This window comes from Megalops cyprinoides, chromosome 19, assembly GCF_013368585.1.
Source record: "Megalops cyprinoides isolate fMegCyp1 chromosome 19, fMegCyp1.pri, whole genome shotgun sequence".
Taxonomy (NCBI): Eukaryota; Metazoa; Chordata; class Actinopteri; order Elopiformes; family Megalopidae; genus Megalops; species Megalops cyprinoides.
Window position 1 is genome coordinate 4,393,940 of NC_050601.1, and position 25,000 is coordinate 4,418,939.

Here is a 25,000-nt window from a genome sequence, read left to right on the forward strand (position 1 = left end):
TTAAAAATAACAAGAGCGGCGAGTTTGAGGGGGAGAGGGAGAGAGTCACAGAGAGAGGGAGAGAGAGAGAAAGAGAAGGAAGGGAAGAAATTGTGAGCTGGCTCTGAGTTCCAAATTTGAGTTTGAAACAGTCAACTGACTGTTATGTAAGTATGTATGTATTATTATCTCACAAGTTCTAGGTAAAACATTTTAAAGCTTCCTGAAAACCACAAAATGGACTGGATATGCAAAACTGAGAAGCTCTTGCCAGCAAGCCAACCCGACCTGTTTTTGTGTCAATGCATATTTGATGTCGCTGGATTAGTTTGGGTTGTTTACCAGCCCATCTCAAGTCCCCCTTCAGCAAACAGTCGCACAGGGACACACGCGCACTCACACACGCAGCTGCACACGCACACGCGTGTGTGTGCGCCCACGCAGGCTGTTGCTGTGCTGTCCCTCTCGCCGCCGGGAGTGAAAGCAGATAACAGAGAAGTTAACTGTGACTGAAATAGACCGGGAGAATCTGAGAGGCCCGGGAACGCTAACACAGTGACATGACAAGAACCTGTGCGTGTCTGCAGGGCAGTCTGTCTGTCTGTCTCCGTCTGTCTGTCTCTTCCTGTGTGAGTGCTTCTGTCTGTCTGTTTGTCTGTCTGTCTGTCTCCTTCTGTGTGAGTGCTTCTGTCTGTCTGTCTCCTTCTGTGTGAGTGCTTCTGTCTGTGTCTGTTCCCCGTTTGTCTGTGAGAGTGGCTCTGTCTGTCTCTGTCTATGATATCTGTGTGTGTATCTGTCTGTGTCTCCTTCTGTCTGTCTGTGAGTGTCTGAATGTTGCCCCCATGTTTGTCTCTGTCTGTCTCTGCAACTCTGTCTGTGTGCCTGTGTGTCTCTTTTCATGTCTCTCTGTCTCTTCCTGTGTCCCCGTGTGTCTATTTCTGTGGTCTTTGTCAGTTTGTCTGCTCTGGCACCTTCAGGCAGCACAGTGAGTCTTCAGGATTGAGCAGGCACACAGACAGACACACAGAAAGACACGCCACCCCAGATGAGCGGAAATCCCCAGAGTGGCACTGAACACTTCCCTCGACCATCACTTCCTCATGGTCCATTAGCGCCGGAACGCGACCGCTGTCCCCCCGGTTTGCCAGGCAGTATCGAGCCTCGTTCCTCTGTCTTCATTTCAGCGGTCACTGAGGCCTCCCGGCCAGAGACTAACCCTTCTGAAGAAGGCAAGGCTGCGGTCGCGCACAGCGCACGAGCGCTTTCCTCAGTCAGCCCCGTTCGCAGGCCAGCTCGCCTCCCTCCGAGGTTCAAGGCTCATTTCTTAATTACAGTTCAGTCGGGAGGTAATTACAACCTTAGATTAAAAGACCTTTTTCTTTTTTTATTGCTTGGCTGAAGCGCGGCAATTTGCGGTGGTTTCCTGGGACGTGCCCTCACTCTCCCTCTCTCTCTCTCTCCCCCTTCCTCTCTCTCACTCCCTCCCTCTCTCTCTCTCTGTCTCTTTCACTCTCTCTCCCTGCCTCTCTCTCTCTCTCTCTCTCTCCCTCCACGCAGAGGGTAAGCTGGTTAGCGGACAGACTTTTTTTCTGATTTTTCTCATTTCCATGACTTTGCAGAAAGAAAGGAGAAGGGGGCGGGGACGTACAGTCGAACGGCTCAGAGGGCGGATTGACAGTGTCCACAGCGACAGGGACTGTCAGGTCTCGTGCGGGACCTACGGATCAGGGAGAGGAGCTGGCGTTCTCACGGCGTTCCAGCTGTTTGCGTGTGTGTGTGTATTTATACCCCGTTTTGAAGTGGCTTGCGTTGAACGCATCATTTGGCTCGAGCTAGCTGCTCTTCTTCGATCTGGCTTGGCAGGGGGAGGGGAGTGGTTTGTCTTCAAAAAAAAAAAATTTGCTGGGTCAGCGCTGATGTGTCAGGCCTCTGAAGCCAGGAGCTTTATTTTAGTACTGTGTCCAAGGAGTGTGCACTGATCCTGAGATACGAGTTTTACAAAAAGCTGCTTGAATCTAGCTGGAGCACTTTACGTGTTTAAGAAAAAGGGTATAAAAAAGTGTATGATCACAAATACATACATGCAAATGGACGCACATGCTCAAACTCATTCATCGTTGTAAAAAATCACACACGTGTGTGTGCTAATTGGAGCGTACACTCACACACACTCACACACACCCCTGCTGCCGTCTCTGCCTGCTCTTTGCCTCCCCGCCTGACTTTTAACCCTCTAATCCGTCAGAATGGGGAGGATTGGCCAGGCTGGGGCTCTTAATTGGTGCAAAAGGGGGGCTGGGGGCACAGCAGTTAGTGAAGCTTCTAATGTAAAAATGTGCACAGGAGCCTGGTTCAGAGAGTCCCTGCCGTCCTCCTTTAAACCAGAGAGAAAAATCACCCCAACTCTGATGACTCCTCCACTGCTCCTTTCCAATGTAAGACCAGCTGGAACTCAGTCATATTAGAGTCGGTGTGTTGGTATGAGCAGCTGAGTATCACCATTTAACCCCATTTATCCTCTGTTCGCAGTGGCAGGCCAGCTGAACTATCTGCATACAACACAAACCATTCCCAGCTCAGGTCCTTCACTCATGGTTCAAGCCGGGAATGGTTTGTGTTTGAGCCGCTGGCCCTGGTAGAATACAGGGGAGCATTGTGAAGTGTAGGTGGTGGTGGTGGGGGGGATGGGGGGGGGGGGTACGGGTCAAAGGTTAAATTCCAGGTGGGGAACAACATCTTGAGCGAGGCTTTTCCAAAACCTGCAATCCGCTGTAGTGGATAAGCACCAGCTTTTTACATAAAAGTGGGGGCGATCAGATCTCTTTCAGGTCTCTGTGGAGGGACGAGTCATTCATTCAGCATCCCCTATCCTGAACTGCCATTTGTCTAACCAGGAAAAAAAAAAAATAAAACAATCAACAGCCTCGCACAGCAAGAAGAACCGAAGCTGACGCAAATCGCATTAAGTGCGCAGCTCGGATGTGAGGGCCGGGGATTTTGGACCCGTTTGGGCCATTCATTCAGGAGAAAAACACCCCTGTGTCGGCGTGTCGGCGCGATGCGGGGCCTCTCTGTGCGGCCGTGTTTGCCTTGGCAGCGCGGAGGGTGAGATCGGACCGCAAGCTGCCGCCTGATCAGCGTGAGGCCGGGCAGCGTAAGACGCGGTGTTTGGAGGGAGCAGCAGGGAAATGCCCGGCGGGATGTTATTCCAAGCGCGGCCGAGACCGAGCGCACACTCACACACACACACACGCACACGCACACTCACACACACACTAACACACGCGCCCGCACGTGTACCGTCCCTCCGTCAGCTTCCATGCACCCCCGCACCCCCCCCCCCCCCCCCGTTTCGGCACTGCCCCCGGTTTCCAGATGGACTTTGGCTTCTAAGCCGAGAGTTTGTTGTGTCCTCACAGTGCTTCGGTTAGAGAGGCTCAGGAACAGAGGGCTTGCAGGCACCAGTCTTGGTTACTACTTTGCAGTCAACCTGACTCGCTTTGTGAAAAGTGAAGCGTGGGGCCCTGCTTCTCCGGCCTGCGTCTGGGCTCCCCCCCACGTAACCAGCGTAACTCTTTCCCTTTTCTCATCTGTCACTGTCAGCCGCTTTTGCCCTCGCTAATTTATTTTAGCCCTTCTCTGTTGGAAACGGCACACGTCTCCGCAGCTTCGTACGACGGACTCTCGCACGTTCAGATGTGGGCCTGTCACGTTCCGCATGCGGTCCTCTCGTTTTCGGGAATTAATCGGGGGCGCTCCCCGTACCCCTCACTCTGTAAATCGCTTTGCATAAGAGCACCTGCCAGCCGACCGAAATGTAAATGCTGCGATGCGCACGCTGAGCAGGAATGAGGGCAAGCAGATACGTTGCGTATGTTATAATAACGTTGCGCGGTGTCACAGAGGAGGTTGAGTTACTGCGTTTGGGCGTGCCGGGGTTGTGTAGAAAAGGAGACCTTCCTGGTGAACTCTGGCAGGTTTCCAACTCCTGTGGAGGTTTTTTCGTTATTTTTCAGCGGCTGTCACTGGTCCCGCTGTTGATTCAGCGGTAAGCGCAAGCTTTGAAGTGACGGGAGGGGGCACGGTCCCCTCGGGCCGTGTGTCTATTTTGGGGGGAGGAGTTTGGGGGAGGGGTGAGGGGACATGTACCAGCCAGGGGGGAGGCCCCCAAGGGTTCATCTCACGTCACGACACATCTAGAGGGTGGTGGAGAGGTGCAGTTAATCCCCTAGAGGGTGGCATCAGGGTGGGGGTAGGGAGTGTGGGGCGGGGTGCGCTCCACTCCGCTCCTCTCCGCACCACACAGCACCCCTCATCCCCCCCCCCCGGCTGGCTGTATTGCACACTGTAGCCCAGCTGTCAGTTGCAGTTCATTGGGGCTGGGTCAGGACCCGAGCAGTTACACTCCGAGCCTGTGTTTCCGGACTTTCCCTCATTTAGACCTAATTGGAATCAGAATGGGGAAGGAAGGAAGCTGGTGGGGGGGGGGGGGGGCTGGGGGGTGCTGCCTGTGACGTGTGTTTTAGGTCCGTAGAAGCAGATAGAAGAACTCTTAACAAGGTTAAGAGGTTAGAGCTAGTTGGTCCACGCACCTATCAAACAGTCACAGTTACAGTTATCATATTTTATGGAATAATCCATAAAAGGACTTTTTATAAAATTATTTTATTATAACTATTAATAGGGGGTGTGGTGGGGTGCAGGCGTGAGAGGAAAACCTGGTTAGAATTCTTTTAATTGCACTTAACAAGGGTGACCCCTGCCCGTGATCCAGCATCACCTCGATGCCTCGATGGGGCAGAGGGGTCAAAGAAGGGGTGCGGGCGGCTGAGCTTTAATCCTCTGAGTCAGTTTTAGTTTGTACCCCTCCCTCATAACTGCCCCTTTCAGTCATTTCGTCCCCCCTCCCCACAACATCCTGGTTCCCCTTGTGGCTGTTAACTTCGTTTAAGGAATTATTAGCTTTCTGATGGTGACCCCTATTTCGAGGCCTCCACCCCTATTAGTTGTCATGGTGGTATGACCCGAGCACTCATTACCTGACCCGCAGTCCAAGCCAAGCCCTTGGGGGGGGTTAAGCCTCTACCTCAGCTTGCCCACTTCAGTCTTTCACTGGGACTTCATTCCAGCATCTCACAACTCTTTAATTAAATTGCTGAGGCACCAGGTCAGGAATGTTTGCTTTGCTTTTTTCTCCCTTTCTCTCTCTCTCTCTCTCTCTCTCTCTCGCTCCCTCTCTTCCTCTCTTCTTTTCTCATCTTCGTATCTCCCACCCATCTCCCTCGCAGGTATCACCCTTATTCTCCCTCAAAATGTCACCCCTGATCCAATCGGTCGGAGGACTGCATGGCGTACCAGGTGGTTGTGGTACAAATATAGAAAAGACACAAATTCAGCACTCCTCCCTCATACCATATTTGCCTACATCATCACCACATGCCCCCACCCAAACACACACACACGTACACACAGAAAAACACACCCTCTGCCTTTTTCAACCCTGGTTTACTGCAGTATAGCCTTGTGTGCGTTTCAGTAAAAATCCCCCCTCTCAGACCAGCCTGGAGGTCTGTGCCTGGCAACCCAGCCAGTTCAAGGTGATCTGCCACACAGACTCACCTACTGTACACACCTGCAGCAAGTAACAGCACCCCGTCAAGCGGTACACTCCCTGTATCCACAACACTCTCTCTGCCTCTGTCCCTCTGTGTCTCTCTCGCTGTCTTTTTTCCTGAGTCAGAGGGTTGCTCTTTGAAGATGGGTGGACTTCCAGTTCTTTTCAGCCCCCCCCTTCATAAGCTTGTCGACCACACTGACTTTGTGAAGATATATTAAGAAACCTGGACACACTCTTGGACACCACCGACAAAGCCTCGGTGCGTTTACTGTTTTTTTTTGGGAGGAAATAATAGAATAACTACACCTTCATATCCTTTTTGCCATTCTTAAATTATTTTTACTTTGCTATTGCAAAGGAACAATTTGCCATGGCAAGGCGCCGTACATGGCGAGGAAACCAACAGACACGCAGTTTGTAGAGACAGGGTGAACAGCGGGTTAAGAGAATGGTGCTCACCGCCTGACAATGAGCGATATGCGGTGCTTAGCTCCCGGGAAAGATTAAACGATTTTCTGTGGCTGTGTGCGGGCGCGTTAAGATGTTAATCTTGTTCATAGTTGTAGAAACCCTCCTCGAAGGAATTTTGTGACAGACACAATATCGACTTCACCATCTCTAACCAAGTTTGACTTGTGGTGTGCCGAGATGAGAGCTGTACACCATGCCCAGATTCAGCAATAAGATTAGGAGTTTGTTTGATATTGTATATGGGCATGACACCGTAGAGATGCGTGCTGGATTCTTTTTGTTTCTTAAGCTTTTTAAGTTTCTCGTTTTTTCCATTTCGTCATATAATGTGATCAACGATAAAGCGATTACTGTACTTGGGAGATATTTTGAGATCTGCGGAACAGAGAAGTTCGCTTTTGTTCTAAAAATCGAGTAGCCTGTTTCACTTCATAAATGTGTCTTATTTTTTTCTTGATGACACCAGAAGGAAATACGGTGCTGTCGTAATAAACGTGGGCAGAAAGGTCTCTGCATAACCTTCGCATTGCATTAAAATGTGCTGGCTTTCTTTTTCACAAACCACTGCTGTCGATAACGGACTTTGTGTTTCATTGTTAGCGGTTGAGTACCTGCTATATCTGTGTGTAAATGCTTGCGGTTTTAAACTACCATTGCAGGCTTATGGAACAATCACTATTGTTTCTTGCCGTCTAGAACCTGTCGTATACATTTCCACGCACATCTTGTCCGCTTCTGAAATTCTGTTGCAGGATTTCAAGAATTTACAACTTAAGTACGGTCCGGATATTCTGAGCTGTTCGGAAGCTTGTGACGGCAATAAACACGTTAATAATCCTATTCCGTACATTGCCATAGGTGAAGAAATCATTCACAACCTCCCCCCTCTTGCCGTAGGAATAATCAAACTTCTACCTCCCTACAATTTGACAGGCAAATAAAATGAAACATTTTGATTTACATTGCACGCGCAATTTATGGAATATCGTTACACCTTTAGTTAAAGGCAATAATGGGTGCTGAGACATTTAATTTCTTGTGGCATTGGCTCATTTCTCCTTTGATAAAAACGTATATGGACAAAGTTTAAAACATTCAACATTCAGAGAGTGTCCCCGTTTGACTGGAATTCAGTCTGTCTGTTATTTTGGTTTCATGTCGAAAGCGATAAAATAGCACATTAAGTAAACTGATGTTACCTTGCCATAAGGATAGTAACGAATAGTTACTTAGACCTTATTTTTGGTGCGAGTCGGCCCTCATAAAAATCAGAAATACAATAAAGGATCCATAAACCCGAAATAATAACAGTTAATCTCTTTACGCCCTGTGTGACTAAACAGATTTGCTGCTGAAGCTCCGACATTACCTTTGAACTCGTGGCGAGCGGAGAAAATGAAACGCTCTGCTTGCGCTGAAACCGGTAGTTTGCGGAACGTCCCAGCTGCAGCGTGCGGCCAGATGCGGACCGTTCCCCGAATATACCCCCCAAAAAACGGGTTCCGCAGTGATAAATACAGAACAGCGGTCCAGACAGCGTGGATGCGCTTAGTGGTGTCTTGCGACCAAACATGCGTTAGTTACCAGTGCATTTCTCTGCAGATTTTGGCGGATAGTTGTGCGTTTTAATATGTGGATGCGTATGAAGTTACATCGGCGGCATGATAGACATTATGTACATTATCTGTTTGCCTAGTTAACGCCCTTAGTCAGGACCTTTATAGCTTGCATTTTAATACATTACACATACGTGCCTTGCTTCAGCGACACAATAGAAGTGAAGTACCTTGCCGTCGGGGTAGAAGGACCGGGATTCGCAACACCTAACTATACGGTTGCGAGGCTGGTATCCCCCCCTCACAATGCCATTTTATAGTTTTTTTCTCCTGTGCTCCGGGTCTGTGGAGTTTCGATGCAGTCAGCCAAAGAAAACAAACTGTTTGCTCCCCCTTTAAAAAGGGGGCACTGTATTGCAAAAGTGTGAAGTGGAGCGTGCCCTGCTGTCGGACTGTGCAGCCCGTCCGCACATGTGCGGCGGGAGGCTGCGACTGCTCTCCGCTGCGCACTGATGTCACCTAAGGTGCACACATTCCTTTAAACGGACGGGGAGTGAGCGGCGCTGCTTACCTACCAGCCGATTCAAATACCGAAAAGGAAGACTTATATTTGATAACAGGAGTTATAAAGGAGGGTTTGGAACTGTCAGTTAAATATAACTGCAGTTTTTTTTTCAATTTTTACATGTTTTGTGAGATTCCGTTCACGTCACCTTCCTGTGTAATTCCCCAGTCGCTAATAACAGCAGCAGTTAACTCGAAATACACTTTACAATGCGCAATACGCCTGAACTCTAGTTTTAGATGGAGTCAAAACGCATCTCCCATGTAATGCAACATGTGTTTCCAGCGAGTAGCCTACATCAGCTTTCCAAGATCTTTCAAATCTGGGACAAAACCGCATCAGCAGTGACCAATATAACTTTCCGCCTCCTAAGTGTTGCATTTAATAACATAAGATTTAATGCTTGTAAATGACATAAAACACTCACCGGTTTGAGCGATGAACAGGCGTTATGATACTGTGTTGACGTACACACTGTAGGCTACTCTCGGCAGTTGTGATCTTTTTATCCACGGCGAGAGGCTCAGGGAGCGAGGAGTGCTGAAAATCCTTCTACGCTCACAGTGCACACTCTCAAAACTTTCCGTGATTCTCTTCGAAACGCGGTCGCGGAGAGAGCATACGTCTGCTTGTCTCACATCACCCGGTTCTCGATATACTGTGTGGAGCAGTTAGACCCCAGGCAGAGGAATGCGCTCGTCGTCCGAACGAAAGCGCAGCAAAGTCGCCTCCGGACTCAGACAATAACGCTTTATTGGCGAAGGCGAGCCTAGCGCTTTAAGTCGAGCATAGGAGGGGCGACTCCAGCCGGGGAGGAAACGAAAGCGCTCCAAACTCGCGAGCCCCGGACGAGGATTGGAGGGCTCTCACCTTGCTTTCAGAAACGAAGGTGGGGCAAAGCCGAAACAGGACTGCGAACACATTCTTATGACCAATTTAACTAGCGAAGCGGTAAACGTCGGTCAAATACCCGACAGTACTCAGATGCCCCGAAGCTGATTAATGCTGCTTTACAGATATTAAAATGTGCATTTTCAAATACAGTTTAACTTGGCAAGTAACGCCAGTTACCGGTTCGAATTATTTTATTTAGCTTAAGTAGTTTGTTATTATATTGTTATTATGTATATATTATTATTATTTATTTCACATAACCTTCATCTTCACTGGGAACATCCACCCTTGACAGATTATTTTAATTGTTGATTTTAATATGTTGGAGATATGTAGCATAGCACATGTGACCTCGGTCAGAAGATTTATGTTTGTGCTAGAATATGATATCGGGTAGTCTCAACACCTCGCCTTCATTTACGCCATCGCGCTCGTGAACATACAGAGCACTTTTTCAAAGCAGCTTGGGAACTTACGGTTGTAAGTTTCATTCTGCTTTTGCACAAAGTATTTCAGGGTGAATCGCGTAAAAGAAAGACCCAAAACTATTTCTTGTAGAGAAGTAATTTGTAGATGTATATTTTTCACCTCTGTAACTACACTACTAATATATAAAAAAAATAATAATAAATGCATTTAACTCAGATGGGCTCTGCTGCACAATGTCACAATGTTACACAATAATGCAAAAACTGTAGGCATGTGGCATTGACGACTCTCGATCATCTAGATATGCGCAAACGCTTAACATCGAAATACACCCTCAACTTTAAATTTGTGTATTATTTATAGCTACTGGTATAAATGTCACATTCAACTGACATGGAGACTTCCACTATTTACCACTTAGGCCTATATGTTTGTTGAACGTTTATTTCAAATTTGGAATTATCCTTCTTGCCGATTTAAATGGCTTAGAGAATTATAAGACTGTTGGTTTCAATAATATTTATTTTCTCTTGGTGTCGCACACATGTAAACACACAGTATTATGTTTGTGTATATCTATGGCGACAATTTGCATTTTAAATGCACGACCTCTGGGTGAAGATGCCTCCAGACAGCGAATACTTCCGACCGATGATAACCGTAACTGGCAGTCGGCAGCTGAGACTATTTTAAATCCGGGCAGAATCTGTGTATAACGAGGTACTGTAACGCGATAGGTCTTCGCGACCGCGTTCCCGCGGATGTATACTTTTAGATGTATATCTCATAATTTTCTAAACTTGTAAACCACACTACTCACTCTTACTAAAAGCGATACCCCGGTGAGTAATACAATACCTGTAATCGTGTAGCCTAGAAAGTAACGGATAACAAACAAACGTGTTATATGCCACCATCACCGCGGCGGCCTTTATAAAGCGTCACTCTTTCGATTACGCATTTCCCCTGTCCTCTCTGTGGAGTATCGCTTGAAAACTACCTATGCTCCTGGTTCTGCATGTTTTTTTTTCTGCCCGCTGAATTCAGATTGAAACCAGGTCATAATAATATCTGGACCCAGCCCAGCTCAGATTCTGTATATTTTTTGATGACCTCACTCGCGTCAGGACCCTGGTGAGTTTTGGCTGAGTTTTCCAGACCCAAGATTGAAAGAATTGTGCAAGATTCAATAAACAGGCAGCCCGTTGGCCGTGACCGCGCAGTGTGCGGTTAGTGAAAAGGGTCTCTGCGAGATAAAGGGCACTTTTGTTCCGCGGGCTGAAAACACGGAGATCCTCTTCATAGTTTTCATCCAACTCCCTTCATTTTTTTCTCCTCCCTTTCTTTTGGCTGTCTTTCTTTTCACGTTTCTCCCTCTCTTTCCAGCATTGCTCAGTCTTCACCCCTGTTCTCCTCTGGCTCTGTCTACCCCATGTATTACCGTTATCATTCATGGCTGTTTCCTGAAGCACATGCCCGCACCCAAACAACACACTCGCAGACACGCACACACACACACACACACACACACACACACACACACATTTATGCTCGCGTCCGTCTGCTTGCGAGAGTTTTCGCTTGGAACACATCTGTAAGGTATTACAATAAATGGCGGGAACAGACAGGCGATTACACGGGCGATCAGCGCAGCCAAGATGAAGCCCCATCGTTATTGGCCGCAGCTGAATTTTATTCGTCCGCAGAGGATAAACTGCTTTGCAGTTTATCACAGGTGAGCAGATTCACACATTCAGTTGCTCTTGCTCTCCCTCTCTCTGTCTGTCTCTGCCCCTCCCCCCCCCCCCCCCCCCTATATACTCAAGCAAGGGTCTGGGATAAACCCTTCTGAAAAGTCACAGTTAAGCGCATGACGGAGTGCTCTCATTCGGCTGGCTGGCTGCCCTCGCTGCTGCTAGGCCGGGGACTGGAATTACCAGCATTGCACATTGCTCATTCATCTCTTCGCAGTGCTGTGTCCGTGGAAGTGAAGCAAGCTTGTCAGGAGATCTTTAATTCCCCATCATTCCTTTGGTGGTCTGTGCGGTGTCTTTGTCTGTCGATGTAGGTGGGTAATGTAATGGGGGCAAAACCTGGGGTGCTGTTTTTTTTTCGTGAGTCTGAAGCCCGCATGAGTGAGGGGTACGGATGCCTGCGGATGCCCCAAGCTCCGAGCTGCAACCGCTGCAATCTTCACGGAGCTTCTCTGTCTTTTCCTTTCCTCCCTCTCTCTCTCTTTCTCTCTCTCTCTCTCTCCCCTGCTTTTTTTTTAATAACAGCCCTGAACTTTTCAACCCGCGCCTCTCGCAGTGGCAGAAGCACCAGACCAAATCGCTCAGCTCAGTTTTTTTTTTTTTTTTTTGCTTACTTCTTCTTCTTTCGCCCATCTTACTTTGCGAACCTGGGCTGGGTTTGGGTCCAGGATTCGGACCAGGTCTGTCTCTGTGGCCTGGGGTGTAGTGGAGAGAATGTGTCAGCTAAGAGAGGGAGACAGAGAGGGAGGTGGGAGATGGAGAGGGGAGAGGGGAGAGGGAGAGCGGTGTAGGAGATCTAAAGAGATGGCAAATTGAGAGAGGGAGACAGAGAGAGACCAAGTCTCATGGTGTGGAGTAACCTTTATCCCTGTGGAGCGAAACACGGGACGGGGGTGGGGGGTGTGTTTGTGTGTGGGGAGGCCAGTTTTTTTAAAGTGACCGTACAGTGGTCTGTCCTGACATGACCTCCCATGCGCTGAGTCCTCTGGATTTGTGACAGTTCCTGAAATAGGGATATATCTTGCGGATGGATGAAAACCATCATAAAATTGCCGTGTCGGACGGGCTCATTTACTGCAGAGTTCAGTAGGATCATTCAGTGTTATTGACTCATCATTCCTTTATGTATTTATGGGGCAGCAGTGTAGCATATAGGTAAGGAGCAGGACTCGTAACCGAAAGGGTCCTGGTTTGATTTCCTGCGGGGCACTGCTGCTGTACCCTCGGGCAGGGTGCTTAACCAGGTAATTTGCCTCAGTAAATGTCCAGCTGTATAAATGGATAACACATAACAGCTGTAGCATATGTAAGTCCCTCTGGAGCAGAGTGTCTGATAAATAACAAGAATGTAATGTAATGTAATATTTGGAGGGCGCTCCAACCCAGAGCACCTCACAAGGCTGTCGTGGCCAGACGCAGACCACCGGGAACACGAACAGAATTGCAAATAACTCATTGGCCATAATGCGTCAAAACAAAAAAAAAAAAAAAATAAAACAGTGCAAAGATAAGCAAGCAGGCAGTCCCGACACAAGCCTATACCCAGCACACAAAGTAATCAAGCAAGGAAAACATTTCTTATCTCATATTGTGGAAGGTCCCTAACAAAGAACCGTAGAGCAACAATAGGAACAAAATAACCTTGAATCACACTTAGCGCACGCTCAGCGCCTAGCACCGGTCTGTTGTATAACCACAGATTTTCAGAGACTCCTGTGTTTCTTTCATCCTGTGTAGAAGGTTCAGTCTGTGTTTCTCTGCTGTGTCCCTATTTTTAAAAGTAATTATGTTTTTTTTTTTCTTTTTTTTTAACGTGTTTTGATTGGTGATTATTACTTTTACAATCAGTTCTGCGTGTAATGAAATTCATATTGTTCTACTCCGTTGTTGCCATGACGATGGGGTGGCTATACACAGCAGCAATAGAGCACACATTACCCCAGGGTTAGTGTTGGGACCTGGGGGCTGTTTGACTGACAGGTGGAGCCCTCGATCAAAGGCAGGTAATCACAGGTAGGTGTTACAGAGGTCACACAGGTAGAGGCGGGGTTTTCAGCCGCCAGCATGTACACGTGCTTTTTAAGGAGGGCCGGGGGTCCGATCGCTGGAGCTCACAGACGCGCACCAATGCTGGTGTCGGCCATTTTTTTTTTTTTTTTTTTTATACTGGATGAAACTGTGCGTCTTTTTCCTCTGGCACATGAGGTCTCCGCTGTGCGCTGCGTTCAAAATCGGCGAACACACGGGGCGGGGATCGCGCAGAGATATTGCAGTAACACTGACCCTCCGCAGACCTCCTCACATAGCGGAAATAACTTCCCTCTGTGTAATCCCCTCTCTTTTTTTTTCCTCCCGGCGTTGTAGTTTAGTGGTATGTAAACACTGCTGGAAACGGTGTTTGGAGGGGGAGTTGGGGAAGGGGAGCAGGGGGGTGGGGGTGGGGGGGTCGGAGGGCTGCAGAGTAAATTGTAGTTACTGTAATAACGGCGTGCCGTCAGCGTCTTTGGCCCCCCCCCTAATCATTTTGGCCTTGTAAAAAATGGCGCAGCGGAATTCGGGCCTGTCGTAATGTTGCCCAGGGGACCCAGTAACGCACTGAGCTGGTGCCTTTCCAACAGCGGCCAGTGAGGTAAAGAGCACTCATCCACCGCGGCCCTCTCTCCTTCCTTCCCTTTCTGTGTCGTTCTGTCTTTCCTCTTCTTGTTCTTTTTCTCTCTCTCCTTTCCTTCTCTCTTTTGCTCTCTTCCTCTCCCTCTTTTTTCTCTCTCGCGCTCTCTCCCACTCCTATTCTCTTCTGCTCTCTCTCACTCTCCTCTTCTCTGTGTATTGTTCTCTGCCCCCCCCCCCCCTCGTTATTTTCCTCCTCTCCCTCTTTCTTCCACTCCCTCCCCTGTTCCTTTTTAAAAGGAGCTGTGTGTTTCCCTGGCCAGGCCGCTGTGTGCATTGTTTGTGTTAGGACACTCTTATCAGATCCGGGGAAGGTCGTGCTGTCAGGGCTTTTGCCCAAAGTCCGGCCCTGTGCTCCCCTCAGCTCTCTGCTCTCCGGCTGGGTCACCCTGGGCTTGCTGCATATTTATAGAGCCTGGTCTCGATAATGAAGTTTCCACCTGGGCCCAGACAGACGGAGACTCGCTGACTGGAGGCTGGTGGATAGAGGCGACTGGCTCCTGGCAGGGGTTTGCCTTTTTTGCGTTACATTTCATTATTGTCATTTAGCAGACGTTCTTATCCAGAGCAACTTACAGTGTGTAGGTTACAGTTTTTTTACATGTTATTCATTTATACAGCTGTATATTTACCAAGGCAATTGCCCAAGGGTGCAGCAGCGGTGCCCCAGCGCGGAATCGAACCAGCCCTGCTCCTTATCGTCCGATGCTACACTTTTCACCTCCATTACTCCCCTGCCTTCTTCCTCTTCTTTCTCCCCTTCTCTCCACCGGCATTCCTCCAGGTAGGGAGGAAAATGAGGTTAAAAAAAAAAAGGTGTCGCCCTCCATCCAATGGGACAAGACCCAGCTGACCAGGCCCTGACGAGAGACAGCTGGCATGATGCTTAGCAGACATGTCTGAGCAGTGTGACTCTCTCTCTCTCTCTCTCTCCTCTCTCTCTCTCTTTCTAACTCTCTCTCCTCTCTCCTTCTCTCTCTCTCTCTCTCTCTCTCTCTCTCTCTCTCTCTCTCTCTCTCTCTCTCTCTCTCTCTCTCCTCTCTGACCTGAGGGCTCCGGGGTTGCGACATCCGTCAGCTGCAGGTGCAGCGGCTCTGCAGTCTGGCTGAGATTGCGCTCACTCCGGGACCTGCGTTCCCACAGCCCAGGTGACAGTGAGTGGCTTGTTATGCCCGGGTCTGTAAACACGCGGTCACTTCTCTCTGTGTACACACGTCCACCATGTCAATTTATAGGCCCTGTTTATGGCCGCGGTTCCCAATGTATTCTTGATATACTGTATGATAAATATGGCTATGGATGGTGGTGTTCTGAAGTGTTTATTGGGGGGTGGTGTTGGGAGCTGGTGAGAGGTGACAGTTTGTGGGACTGCTTATCCCGAGGTTCCTTGACCTCAGTGTGAATTGTCCAGCCAGCGGTGGTGGTGGGGGGGTGCAGTGGGGGAGAGAGAAGGGGGCTTGCGTGGGGGGGGGACACTCAGAAGACACAGTTTAATGGGCTTGGGTGGGTGGGTTTTGTCCGCTGTTGGAAGTGACATCGTAGAGTGTGAGAGATGGAGAAGGGAAGTGAACCCGCTTGGCTTGCCAACATCATTTGGAAAAAAAATTGTGGGATGGGGGATGGGATTGTGGGAATTCTATAGTAGCATGTCTTCATCCTCCTCCCTCCGTCGTACCCCCAGGGACCGCCTGGGAACGGGCAGGAGGCCATATTTTTTGTAGACCCTCACCAGCAGGATAAACTCCTGCCTCTCCTACCTCTCTGTCTGCGGCTCAATGGACAGAACTCTGGTGGGGTTATAGATGGGAATATTTGGAACTCTGGTGGGGTTATAGATGGGAATATTTGGAACTCTGGTGGGGTTATAGATGGGAATATTTGGCCCAGTCACAGTCAGTCGGAATAAAAGCCAATGACTTATAAATATATTCAGTTTGGAACAGATAATTAGGGATGAAGATCCAAAGGCCAAACACACAAAAAACTCACAGTTCCTGCATTAACAAGTGACAAATTATTAGTTGAAACATCATCAGTGTTCTTGCATTAAAGGTTTGTTGTAAAAGCATTGGCTCATTGTGTCTGATAGGACTCTTCCACAGTGATATGGATTCAGATTGATGAGGGTGTTGTGGGAAAGGGGGCTGCTCCAGTCTTTGGTCCTTTTCTGCTACGTGGCACTGCATCCTCTGTGCAATGTTTGGCCAGTACTGAAACCCGGGGTACAGCTTCCGCCCCAGAGTCACTCTGTGTGTCCCCGAAAGCCCCAGACCGGCAGCGGGGGAGGCAGGGGGGTGACGTCACCAGTGAGACCCAGAGCGCTAACCGCGTACACCCCGGGATCGTTCGGCACGGTTTCCCGGGCGATTCCGGAAGGTATTCACGATTCTGCATCCTCATCGCCCGTAGCAACCGTGATGTGAATAGGGTTTTTTTTTGTGAGGGGTTTTTTGTTGAAGATGTGCTACTTGTTCTATACTGTAAGGACACAGTGATAATTGCTCTTGCAAACACACCAATAGAAAGAACAGCTGACTTGTAGACCTCCCAGGTCGTCTGTGTTGGTTTTCACAGCTGGGGTGTGTGTGTGCATTTGAATGTGTGTGCGTGTGTGTGTGGGTAGGTGTGTGTATGTGTGTGTGTGCGTGTGCATATGAGCGGACGTGTGTGTATGTGTGTGTTTATGCATGCATGTTTGGATAAGTGCATTCATGTGCGTATGTTTGTATATGTGTGTGTGCGTGTGTGTGTTTGTGTGTGCGAGTTTGTGTGTGTGAGTGTGTGTGTGTGTGTGTGTGTGTGTGTGTGTAGCAGGGAGGTTGTCCCAGCATGAGGCCTGCATTAAGCAGCCCTTCCCACAGTGCAGCCGTGAGAACCAGAGGGGCAAAAACTGAGGGTACTGGAGGCTGAGAGAGGAGGAGAGAGAGGAAGAGAGAGAGAGAGAGGAGGAGAGAAAGAGGAGGAAATAGAGGAGGAGAGAGAGGGCTCGTCTCCAAGGCAAAGTACTCACCATCATTGTCCAAATCCAGCACTGTCCACCGACTGCTTCAAAGTGATCATTACTGTCACATATTGACTCTTCCTTCCCGTTAGAATTACAGAAGCCCATCAAAGTGCCCCCACACAGCAGTAAAACCGTTAGATATTGCAAGCTGTACATGTTGTATCGCATTTTAAATGTCAGCATACGTTTACAAGCATATGTCGTTCCCTCTTGTGAATTTCTTCTCTGAAATTCCATCATGCCTTCTGACCTTGTAAGAGCCCAATAGTTTAAAACTATTAAAACAGCTTAAAAGTTTGAGCTTTTTTTTGCAGCTGGTTTCTCTTGCCCTTTTCCTACTCCATCTGTGTATTTGCTTATTGTGGCATATGTTTTGGGTAATAAGCCTGGCTACACATTTCCCGTTCGGAGTGTTTATTATTTTTTCGCTCTGAGCGCTGCAGTTTTTCCCTCTTCTTTTGGTGTCGATTATTTTAATTGTTTCTTCATGTCCAATGTACCAGCAGCAGCCTTCAAGCGCCCCACGATCTGTGTCGATAGGATAAAACAGCTCACGATCTGTGTCGATAGGATAAAACGGCTCACGATATGTGTTGATAGGATACAACGGCTCAAACTCAAAAAACGCCTGGGTAGGTGGCATCTGAGAGGTCAGGCATGAGCGAGTGCTCTTTGAACCTTTTCTCAGTCTGTTGACTCCAAACACGTCCTTTTTACAAGAGGCGGGAAAAAAACAAATCATAGCAGAAAAGTTATGGCACCAAAACCAGTCCCCACATAAAGAGGCCCCAAAACCAGTCCCCACACAACTCATCTCGTACATCAGACCAAGCCAAGCGGCTGAGGATAATGAAGGATATCAGCTTGGTTAGAAATGGGGAGACAGGCGCTAATAATCAGTTAGATAAAAAGGCCTGGTAAACCGGACATCAGCACAGATCAGGCAAGGAAAAAAAGTTCAATGGAAAAAAAGGCCAACACAGAAGAGTATCAGTGTGAGTGAAGTAACGGCTAACGGTCAGCAGTAGGTCCCACTGCGTCACCGTGGCTGTGTCATGTCCGCACCGCAATGGCTCCTACCACTTTCACACCCCTCCCCCTGGGTTTGCCGTGACCCCCCCCCCCCCCCCCCCCCCCCCCCCCCCCCCCTCCCCTTTCACCTTGTGATGTCTTCACCTTCGACTTCACTCACCTCACAGGAACCAAGGTCAGGTTCGACAGCCTCTCTGTCCATGGCTACGAAAGAAGGACGGGGGCCAGATAACGGAGACCATTCCGTAATGATTGCAGTGTTCCGGAACATTTGCAGTGTTCCGGAACATTCGAGAATGTATGTAAAAATAGATTGATCAAAAAAAAAAAAAAAAACAAATGTGTAGTAGTGTATCTGAAGGTCCTTTCTGGTGAGCAGCTCTGTTCTGTGGGAATGCGCGAGGCGGCGTTCTTATCGTACCCTATAAAAAGCGCTCTGTGGTCTGAGAGGGGAAACACAGAATCTCTTTTTGGGGTCGCCTCCACCTCACGTCTCAGTAATTGCACTCAGGGACCACGCTGACTTTGGCCGGGGCAGAGATATTAACCATCAAGCTGCCCTGCCATGGGAGTCCTGTATTGTAGTCTTCTTTTCATATGACTCGGTCTTTATATAGTTCCCACAGTGCTGTGCAAACAGACACGCCCGGCGTCCGGTTGCAAGCGTGCCGAGTCGTTGGGGCTCCTCGTCTCGTACGCGAGGAGATAATCCAGGGAAGCAGCCTGAATCCCTGTGCAGATAACATGGCCGTGCGTCTGAGCCCCAGGAGCAAGCCAGAGATAACGGAGCAGGCTTCCGCTGTCAGCGGGCAGCACTGACTGACGCCCGCGGGAGAGAGGGACGTCTAATACCAGCAGCAAACCCTGGAAGGGGTTTGATACCTGACGCAAAGCAGGAGAGAGGGGGTTTGGTACCTGAGTGAAAGCAGGAGAGAGAGGGGTTTGATACCTGACGCAAAGCAGGAGAGAGGGGGTTTGGTACCTGAGTGAAAGCAGGAGAGAGAGGGGTTTGGTTCCCGAGTCAGAGCAGGAGGGTTAATTTTTCTCCCTCTTAGATGGGGACAGACACAGTTTAACACTGATACGCAGCACAGTGCAGCTGTGAGCTGCGTTACGCTGAAGTGTTTTTAGCCAAGGCTCATTTCCCAATACCAGTCCACATATGAGCTTTTAAAATTAAAGACAGGGGAAGGAGAAGAAAATGGAGGAAATGAGTGGGAAAAAACATAAACCAAACATACACCAGTGTGCGTGAGCAGAGAACTGATCAGTTAAAGTTGGGGGGGGGGGGGGGGGGTGACTCCCGGGGCCGAGTAAGGGGGTGTTGCTCATTTAAGGAGATGGAAAAATATTGCTGTTGCCTCCACAGTTTGTGTTTTTTTTCTCTGCAAAAAATGTGTGATTGTAGTAGCAGTAATGTTGTTTCATTTATTTCTGAGTGCTTTGGCTGTGATATTTGACACACCAATAAAGCTCATTTGAATTTAATTCGGAGAGAATTCAATTAAGAGGCCAATAAACAAGAGCACAATTTGTTCCTTCCAGTAAAGACAGAAATCCACTGAGCGGACAAATAGCTGGAAGTTTTTCTTTTTGCCGGTTTGATTTTTTTTTTTTTTTTATGTTGAAGCTTGGCCGTGTGTAAAAGTTGAATTACAAAATCTGGTCACTCTGCTCATTGTTAAGAGACCGCAGTATCCCGCCTGGCACTGAGGCCTTCTCTGTAAGCAGCCACCATGCTGGACTGGACTCTACCTCACTGGGGACTGTACAGCGCACTGTGGCTGGCGCACACACACACGCAGGCACACACACACACACACACACACAGAGTGATGCACAAAACTCTAAATGTAAAGTCCTTTTGTGATGTCATAGTCAGATAGAAAGCGCTGCTCTTGGTGTGTGACCTGAGGGAGACCTGACCTCAGCATTGCTTTTCTGAAGGTTGGCTTTACTCTGGAGGTTTCTGAGGAGTTGTGTGGAGGTCGGACCAGCGGGGCAGTCAGTCTGGGCTGGGTGCGAGAGTCCTCTACAACACCTGTGGGGTGAGAACACAAAGGCCTGAGTCCAGGACCAGGGGAGTCAGAGCACACTGCTAATACACAGTACAAACTCTACTCACCTGTGTGGGAATATGTGTAAGTTTTAATGTTTGAATGACTATGTGTGTTTGTCTGTGCTTTTTCAGTGTTTGTGTACACATGCGTGCGTGTGTGGTTTTTCAGTGTTTGTGTGTGTGGCTTTTCTGTGTTTGAGTTTGGGTGTGCATGTGTGAGCATGTGTGTGTATGTGTGTGCATGTGTGTGTATGTGTGTGTATGTGTGTGCATGTGTATATGTATGTATGTATGTGTGTGTAGTTTTCAGGCAGGATAAACTCACTACCAGGGGCTTTTGGTCTTGTAAGTGAAGGCTTTGCTCTTGGTCTGCAAGACCCCTCCCCTTTTCTCATCCCTCTTCTCTCTCCCAGAGAGTGGAATTCATTTCCACCCGAACCCTCCCTCCTCCACCCCCCGATGCCTGTTGCATTACTGATTTATAAGCAGATGAGGGAGGAGAGATAAGATGCTGTGCAGAGCCATCTCGCCCCCTCTCCCTCTCTCTCCCCCTCGTTCCAGTATTCCCTCTATCTCTTTTAAATCTACGGGAAGTGCGTGTGGTATGAGTTGGGATTCTGTTGCCGCTCTCAGGTTTATGCTCATTAAAAAGGCGATTCGTTCACACAGCTTGGGAATGAATTGGCAAGTCTCTCTCTCTGTCTCTCTGCTTCTTTCTGTCTGTCTTTCTCTGTGTGCCCCTGTCTTTGTTTCTCTGTCTTTCTCTTTCTTTGTCTCTGTCTCTCTTTTTCTCTCTCTCTCTCTCTTTCTCTTTCTTTCTCTGTCTGTCTCCCTCTCTTTTTCTGTCTGTCTCTGTTTCTCTTTCTCTGTTTCTGTCTCTCTCACTGTCCTGATGTCCTCACCCAGCCTGGAGGCAGAGATAAGGCAGGAATTTCAATAAAATGAGCTGTGTGTGTTTGCTCGTGTGTGTGTGTGTGTATCTCTGTGTGTCTATATCTCTATCTATATCTTTGTGTTTACGGTTAGGGATAGGGTTAGCGAAAGTGCACTCCAATGTTTGTGTGTGTGTGTGTCTGGGGAGTGTTTTGTGTGTGTGTGTGTGTGCGTGTGTGTATGTGTGTATGTGTGTGCGTATGTGTGTGTGTGCGTGTGTGCGTGTGTGCGTGCGTGTGTGCGTGTGTGTGTGTGTGTGTGCGTGTGTGTGTGCGTGTGTGTGCATGTGTGCGTGTGTGTGCGTGTGCGTGTGTGTGTGCGTGTGTGTGTGTGTGTGTGTGTGTGTGCATGTGCGTGTGCGTGTGTGTGTGTGTGTGCGTGTGTGTGTGTGTGTGTGTGTGTGTGTGCATGTGTGTGTGTGTGTGTGTGTGTGTGTGTGTGTGTGTGTCTGTGTGTGTGCGTATGTGCGTGCGTGCGTGCGTGTGTGATAGAGGTTGGACACAGTCACAGGCTCGTAATGGCCGCGGCAGAGCTCCTCAGCGCAGAGCTCCTGCTCCGCACGCCGCCGCACGTCCCAAGGGGAACGGAATGTGAGCCCAGTCACAGAGCCACTGCACCCACAGCAGAGGGGTGAGGAGACACACCCCCAGAGCCCTCAGCTCAGAGAGGGGGGAGAGAGAGAGTGAAGACGGAGAGGCAGAAAGAGGGGCAGAGAGTGAGAGAGAAAAACAGAGAGAGAGAGAGTGAAGAGGGAGAGACCCCACAGGAGAGGCAGAAAGAGGGGCAGAGAGTGAGAGAGAAAAACAGAGAGAGAGAGAGTGAAGAGGGAGAGACCCCACAGGAGAGGCAGAAAGAGGGGCAGAGAGTGAGAGAGAAAAACAGAGAGAGAGAGAGTGAAGAGGGAGAGACCCCATACGAGAGGCAGAAAGAGGGGCAGAGAGTGAGAGAGAGAGAGCACAAAAAGCGAGAGACTCAAAATGACAGACAGAAGGAGGATTAAAGAGTGGCAGAGAGAACGATATCAAGATGTGAGAAGGCAGAGGTGGTGCCGGTAAGAGGGAAGATGTTCCGTTTTGTGTGACAGGCAGGTTTGCAGATAAGGAAGCAGAGCAGGGTGTGGGTCTCGTTTCTGACTGTCACGTTGGACAGGGAGCCGCGGGGGGTGGTCCAGTAAAGTTTTTTAAAGCGCTGTGCCGCTGTTTTCCTCCATGTCCTCTCGCTTCCCTGGTAAGGAGATGCCGGCGTGTGAAAGCTCTTTTTCCTCGGCTGTGATGTTCGCACGTGGTGGTATCAGCCGGTCTCCGCTGGTCTGCAGAGATCACTCCCACAGAGAGGCCTGCAGTGCCAAGCAGAGGCTGGGAGGGAGGGGGGTCGTTCCAGGAAGGGAGTGCGGTCACATCTGGAGGAGATGGGCCAGAAACGTTCCGTCACCGGCGACGGTCAGCTGGCGATGTCATTGCCAGTGGCGTCGGCCACACGGCTCATGCAAAATTGAGCCATTACTTGCTCATCATCATCATCATCATCATCATCATCATCATCATCATAACCACCATGCATAGTTTTCCCAGCTTTACAAGGCACCAATTACTGTGGTAGAGGTCGATGTGGTTGATTGACAGACACAACCTTCTCCTGAAAGGTTAGTTGCTGTGGTCCAATCGGAGACTCTTTGGGACGTTCCCCCTGTCTCCGAAATGACATCACTGAAACGAAAAATACAGCCCCTGCCGCTCCGCCCGGATCACTGCAGTCACTCCTCTGGTTTTCTGTTTAAGGGCACCAAGTCCTCGGCACCCTGCATCACCCTGCCTCATCGTCACATTGGGTGCCCTCTGCTCCCCAACGCTTGATCCAGGATCAGTGATTATTGGGTATTAATCTCACCCCTAAAGCGTTATGTGGAAAAAAGATGTAACTGATCCAGGATAAGTGCTGGGAACAGAATATATCCACACCATCTCAGACCCCTAACCCCCCTCTTTCTGCCAGCTCCCTCTATCCCCCATCAGCCTTGCGGTTCCCATGCTCCGCTGACAGGTAGTTAAACGCCTCTCTCCTCCAGCCCCTTGAAGCTCCCTGCTCTCTGAAGTTAAACACAGATCCCTCTTGTTTCCGGATTGCAGGGGTCGTGACCTGTCCTGAACCCCCCACCCCTTCCTCCCCCACACAAACTCATGCTGTACTCATCTGTACCCTCAGCATTGCTGGTTGGTGTGCTCTGAAGCCATCTTCCTGTTGGTCAGTGGTGCTGAAATCACTCTAGCGCGGTTGCTCTGAACTCGGAGAGTTCTGCTGTCTGCGTACCCCCCACCATGTGCTTATGGGTAGTGATGGCTGTTAAAGTTTAAAGCAGGGTCTGCGGCAGGTGAGGTTTATGGGGCTGCGGTCAGTGTGGCCGAGAGGCCGTCTGGCTCCGTGTGGAGAGGAGAGGGGACTGTCTGCATGTCTGTCTATTTCTTTGCATCTCTGGCTGCCTATCTTGCTCTGTCACCAGTTCTGTGTCTGTCTGTGACTGTCTGCCTCCCTGAGCATCTTTTTCTGTTTGCCTGTCCCTCTGTCATTTTCTCTCTGACTTTTTCCCTGTGTCTGTATGCCAATTAGGGAGTTGAATACAGAGTTGTGTGTGTGCATGTGCCCATGCGTGTGCACATGCGTGTGCGCATGCGTGTGCGCATGCGTGTGTGTGTGTGTGTGTGTGTGTGTGTGTGTGTGTGTGTGTGTGTGTGTGTGTGTGTGTTTGACTGGCAGTGGGCCGATCTCTCCGTCCAGTTTCTTGTAAAACGGCAGGTTGTGGCAGATGGAAAAGGTTTCATTATCGCTATTAGATAAATGTGAAACAGGCTCTCTGTGTTACTGTGTTTGCCTGGGGGTGCTGAGTCACACTGTGTTAAATGCTGATGCGTGGGTCTGCTGTTTTCACTTACATGGTGTTGTGCTTTTTTTTTGGTCAGTGTCTGGTGTAGTTGTGGAGGTGTGCTAATGAAGTATTGCTCTGAATGGTAATATGGGGATGTTGTGTGGTGTTTAGAGGTGAAGTGTTGTGTTGTAGCGTGACACAGAATTGTTGCGTGGGGTTTGTAAGTGAAGTGTTTTGTTGAATTGTACTGCCAGGCTGTTGTGTGACATTTGGATGTGAAGCATTATGTTGAATTGCAAAGCCCTGCTATTGTGTGGTGTTGATGTGTTGTGCCGTGGAGCTGTAGCAAAAGCATTCTTCCTTGTGGGCACATGATTGACAAGTGTTTGTGTGTTTGTGGAACGCAGGTGAGGATGAAGATTAATGGCAGGTTCAGGGAGGCCGGTTTGCTCACATGGACAAGTTTGATCAGCACACACACCCACACACACACACACACACACACACACACACACGCACATACATCCACACATACACACTCTCTCACACACACACACACACACACGCGCACACGCACACACACACACACGCACACACACGCGCACACACACACACACACACACACACACACACACACGCACATACATCCACACATACACACTCTCTCACACACACACACACGCACACATACATCCACATGCACACACACACACACACACACACACACACACACACACACACACACACGCACATACATCCACACATACACACTCTCTCTCTCTCACACACACACACACACACACACACACACACACACACACACACACACACACACACACAATCATATCAGAGAATTATTTAGTCCTGATGAATAACAGTTAATGCCACCATTAGATTTTCTGTATATGACAGCCACAGATAAACTGTCCCCACACAGCGGTAGAGATGAAGACCTTTCAGGGTCCTCCGTATTTCACTTCTCAAGAGAAAGGGTAGAGTAATCAAGCCACCCCACCTCTCTCACTCTGTGGGTGTGTATTTTTTTTGGGGGGGGTGCAGGAGGCTGTTTGACATGGGAATGTGCGTGTGGTTTAATGAAAGCCTGCCCCCAGAGTGAGGGGGTATGGGGGTGACCGAAACGGCTCGGCTTGGCACCTCTTCTGACACTGGCGTCAGCTGG

General features: G+C 49.0%; 2 protein-coding genes across 3 annotated transcripts in view; one reads left to right on the forward strand and one right to left on the reverse strand.

The window, feature by feature from the left end:
• Positions 1-8,914, reverse strand: part of vasnb (vasorin b) — a 31,160-nt gene extending 22,246 nt beyond the window's left edge. Inside the window, 1 exon segment of the mRNA XM_036552249.1 lies at positions 8,616-8,914. The gene's annotated coding sequence lies outside the window, so the exon portion shown is untranslated.
• Positions 1-25,000, forward strand: part of LOC118794097 (mitochondrial import inner membrane translocase subunit tim16-like) — a 138,087-nt gene that overhangs the window by 89,169 nt on the left and 23,918 nt on the right. The window lies entirely within an intron of this gene.